This window comes from Rhagoletis pomonella, unplaced genomic scaffold, assembly GCF_013731165.1.
Source record: "Rhagoletis pomonella isolate Grant_MI unplaced genomic scaffold, Rhpom_1.0 Rhpom_scaffold_00005, whole genome shotgun sequence".
Taxonomy (NCBI): domain Eukaryota; kingdom Metazoa; phylum Arthropoda; class Insecta; order Diptera; family Tephritidae; genus Rhagoletis; species Rhagoletis pomonella.
The window spans coordinates 76,678,251-76,683,404 of NW_023458559.1; positions in this window are offsets into that span (position 1 = coordinate 76,678,251).

Below are 5,154 nucleotides of genomic sequence, written 5' to 3' on the forward strand. Positions count from 1 at the left end.
ACAGAGCGGAAGAAGAAGCATAAAAAGTCCCTGAATCAAATCAGGGAAAACCGCTACCAGAGAGCAGTCTACATGCTGCGTAAAATATCCAGCAATTCGGCTCCAAGCGGCTCCTATGAGTTGGCGGGGGCTGAGTACTCAAAAAACGATCTTGAGAAATATGAGAGCTCTTTGCAAGAGAATCAGTCGTCAAACCCAATCCACCTAACATAAAGAAAAAGGGCGAATCTCAAAAGGAAAATCGTTCCACCAACGACAGCACTACCGGCAGAGAGTGCAATAAGCCTAAACAGGCTACTTCGTCTGACCCCAACCCACTGCAACGACATTTCATTGACATTACCAAAGACTGTGTGTTGATGGCCAAAGTAGACGAAAACTCGAAGACGCCGGTATCTAGGCAGAAACACTGGGTGGAGATCGACGTCAAGCTATCGAGTCTCGTTATGGACTACGTCCTCGTTAACCCGGCGGGTCCCCATCCGGAGTTTGATTCCTCTGGATCCTTTCAAGGATACTGAGAAGATCGACGATGCGAGCCGGTTGCTGAAGGATGTCAACATCACCGGTGCCGCCCCCGACCAAGGTGAATTGTGTACAGATTAATCTGCAGCACTCAATATGAGCGACAGGTAATTTGCCAATCCTTCGTGAAGAGCGAAGCATCGACGCCAACCTAATACAGGAAACGTGGGTCAGAGGTGATCAGATTCACGGATTTAACAGCAGCACACATAAACTCTTTTATAGTGCTAACACAGGTAACCCGAGAGCGTGGATTCTAATCCAAAAAGGTATCAATGCATTTCTCTGTCCAAAGGACAGCATATCAGACTTAATCGTGGTGAAGGTGGAGAGGAAAGGGCACCAAAACATTTTCCTGACATCGGAAGTGGTACTGGACTTAACCCTAGCAACAGATGGTTTGCCGTCGTTGACTGGAGAGTATCCAGTGCAACATCCATGTCGGATCATTGTTGGATACTCTTCAGCATTCGTGCTAAACCCACTACCTTTTCCCTATTTCGGATTCTGAGAAGAACTATATGGCCTAAATTTATCAGGCTAACTATCGTCAGGTAACCCAAATAGTAGTAAAGCAAAAGAGATTACAACTGCTGTAGAACTAGACAACACAGTAGATTAGCTATGCTGACATATTATTTAAAATTTCTTATTTACTCGAGTAGGTTTTTTTTCAAATTTATCTGCCCTTCAAATACATTTTTGCAGAACAAAATTTGTGTTCAAAGGATAGATAAATTTAGAAAACCATAGCAGCGTCGAAAAATATGCCTGAACGGCGTGCAAAAATTAAATAAAACCAATTTACTTCGATTTGTTACGCGCTTAGGCATTTTAGTTAAAAAAATCGGGTTTATTACCATATACTAGACATATGTATATCTGCCTTGAAATTTAGGTGCCATTGTAGATAGTAAACCTGTTTGTTCAATATGGCTGAACTCTTAAACAATCACCAATGCTTGGGTTTGATAACAAACAAAAATAAAAACTAACTTTTTAACCTACAAATTTATTTACATAACAATAAATAAATACTTATGTACATACATGTCTTGCAAACTTAAAAATATGAAAATTAAAAAAAAAAAATTGTTACTACTCATTCGAGTGTGTTTTACGCGCCATTTTGCAGCTGCGATTGCAGCGTATAAAAAGAGCTAGAAAAAGTCAAAAAGGGCATGCGTTCATACATGCGTATTTTTTGTTTTTATTTAAACTTCGAGGAAAAAATGCAGTTGCATGGAAAAGTCAGATAGCGAGTTGTAAAATAAATAAAGTTAAAAAAATACACAAAAATATCAAACAACGAATGTAAACAGCAGAAAGCCATGCTTCGCATTTTTACGCTGTATGCGAATGTACTATTTATGTACTATATTACCACCCTCCACTGTAAAGGATATGCGAGAAAAATGTGAAATAGTGAAACTGTTGCCTTAAAAATGTTCACTTGCGCATATTGCCTGCATGTTCATAAGTAAACGTTAAACAACGCCAGTGTAGGACGATACATTTACTACAGGTAGAGATGCTATAGCCCACGAGAAAACGTTAGCACCTCAACATTTTGAACAGTTTTGAAGTATAAAGTATAGTTCTTTATCCAACAAATGCCATATAAATCCAGATTTCAGACTATGTACAAAAATACAAAAAAAAAATCCCCAAATTATTAATCCCAAACATTTTAATTTTAATTTCTGTACAATTTTTTGGTACGCAGATTTATAGCTTATTAAATTTTAGTACAATAAAGTGCGAGTTTGAAGTTGCCAAAAACCGCGTTGATTTTTGATAATTTTTGGCTGACGGTATCACGCATTTGCTTCCATACAAATAATTTTTTATATGGAAAACTTTACTTTACTTTTTTACTTTATTATACCAGATTTTAATAAACCAAAAACTAATTTAGAAATTCTAGTTAAAATACCTAGAATTAAGATGAAAAGTGTTTGCAATTTTTAACATTTTCGTACAAAGTTTGAAACTTGCACTTACATATATGGTTATGGTTAGATAAGGAGCTGAACTTTAATAAAAATTTAATGAATAAATAAGTGTTTTGTTAAAAAAAAATTGACAAAAAATATATAGCCATTACATGGTCTATAAAAAAATGATTGCATGTAGTTTTTACGTCATAATATAGAAGTAGTAGAACAGGTTTGAAATTGGATGGTTTCAATGGATTCTGATAATCTTCTGTTCCTTGAAAAGCGGAAGGTTGCGTCTTTCCATTTGTTTTAGGAAATTAAAGTTAAGTTGATAACCATTGACTCTTTGAATGAGTATTAGAATAAAATTAAGATTAAGATTAATTTTTAAATTAAGATTAACACATGTAATGTATGCTTTTTGCTTATTTAAAATCAAACATAGAACTAAATCCATGAAAAATGTGTTAAGGTTAAGAAAACGTTGAAAATGAAGATAGAGATGAAAATGAAGCTTAATATCAGGATGGTAATTGTTCCCTGTTATGCAGATAGCTCCGTAGAATAAGGACTTGAAGCTACTCTTTCGATTATAGATACGTGTCTACTCCTGATACTCACATAAAGAGGACACTCACATTGGGCAATTCTTTCTCCGAGTGAAGTGCAGAAAAATGCTCATACATGTGCACATACAAAAGAGTATATACATACATAACCATCTATTGCATTTTTTAAATCTACTTAAGTGACTTTAGAAGGATTGACTTTGAATTAAAAAATAATAAGTTTCGCTTGAAAAGTTTCTTATTTTTATTAAGTTAATAGTGAAAGGGCATCCCTAGTTAATCTTCGAGATATTGTTTGGAGTCCTAATGAAAAATTGCATTTAAGGGAAGATGGGTTATCTCGTGATAAGTTGCTTTAATAAAATGCCACAGATATGTATGTACAATAAAAAAAAAATATATATATATAATATTGCTTATACGCTATTCGGAAGAAAATGCTGAACACCCTCGACCAAAAAAAATCTTATAAAACCACGGTAATTTATAGTACCTTGAAACTTACACTTTATCTGACTAAAATTGAATGGACTACAAAACTGCATACCGAATAAAGAGGTGGAAATTTTTATGGAAATTTTTTGAAGTTCGGTAAATTTTTGTGAACTTTGTGCAATCTTTGAACCTTTTATATAAGTGGTTTCTGTTCAGCAGGGATCACACGATTTGTACATTTCTACAGATTTGTGCATTTTAACCATCACACAGCAACGTTGTGTAGAAATAATTAGTTCAGCTCAATAAAAACTTTCCAAACCACAACATATTTTGTTTACTTAATTTTGATTTGTGCTCTACGCTCATCCGAAATGAACGAGATCAAAACTTAAATATTTACCTAAATTTGAGTTTAAATTGTTAAACTTTTTTAATAAAGGCATTTCAATAAACTAATAAATAACTGTAAGAAATTGCAAAGTTGCCCAGTTGTCCAAAAATACAAAATTTACGCGTGTAGATGAGTACCCTTACAGGCCTATCCTGCGTTTTACCGAAAATTTGATTATGCTATGGTAACAAAATTTACCAGTGCTCAGAATGCGAAAAGGGTTTAAAAATTACGAGAAACTTTATTTACCGGTAACAAAATTTTTGTTACCAACGCAGAATAGGCCTGCTAACCTGGTTTTTCCTTCAACTTTCCATTTTGGTTACGTATCCGCCATGTCATATTGCGATGAGAATACTGTTAACATAAGTACCTACTGCCATTTAGCTCAATCGTGTGTGAATATGTTTGCATATATACGAACAAAATGCAAACTTGCTTAAACTCAAAACGCACATTCGTCAGCGGAAATCGACTCAAAGCGGATATGACTTTGAATTGTGTGAAAAATGGAAGTACATATTTAAGTAAAAAAAAAACTGTATAAGGAAGTGCGCAGTTACAATATGTGTACTGTGCATGTTAGCATAAGTAAGCGCAAACTGATTTATCTGTTTGTTTCTATGACATTTTATAAATATGACAACATGGCAAACAGATTAAGCAGAAGTGTTTTACTTAATCCGTTGCCGCTCAAATCAAAAATAAAAGTGGCATACATGTATATATTTTTATTGGCATTTATTGCAAAGCACCAGGTAAAAAAATTATAAAAATAATTTTGACTTCAGCGCCAAATACTTAAGTGTAAGATATACTCGTGTCAAAAGGGAAAATTTATGTACATAAATTTTTATATTGACTCATAATTATACATATATTTATACTTATGCATATGCATGTTATACGATTTAAAATATATTTTGATAATCATAGGAACTATCAACAAAACCACACAAAAAGTATTTATTGCGCATCCATTCCTGCAATCGGTTGAAAAAAGGTTAAGTTAAACTGCATACTCCGCCCCAGTCGAGGAGCAAAATTACACATAAAATATTTTAAATAAGAGCGATTGGTTTTTTTTAGCAATTTTAAAAATTTCTTGTTCAAAAATCAAATGGGAGGGTGATCGAGGAGTAGACATTATGGCTGTTCACGCTTGCCTGGTTATCAGCTCATCTGGTTATATTTTGCGATTATGTTCGGGTTAAAGCACTCCAAAAATCATAGAATATATGTACATCTCAATTTTGTATGAAAATTCAAAACTCAACCCTTGTCAGGGGGT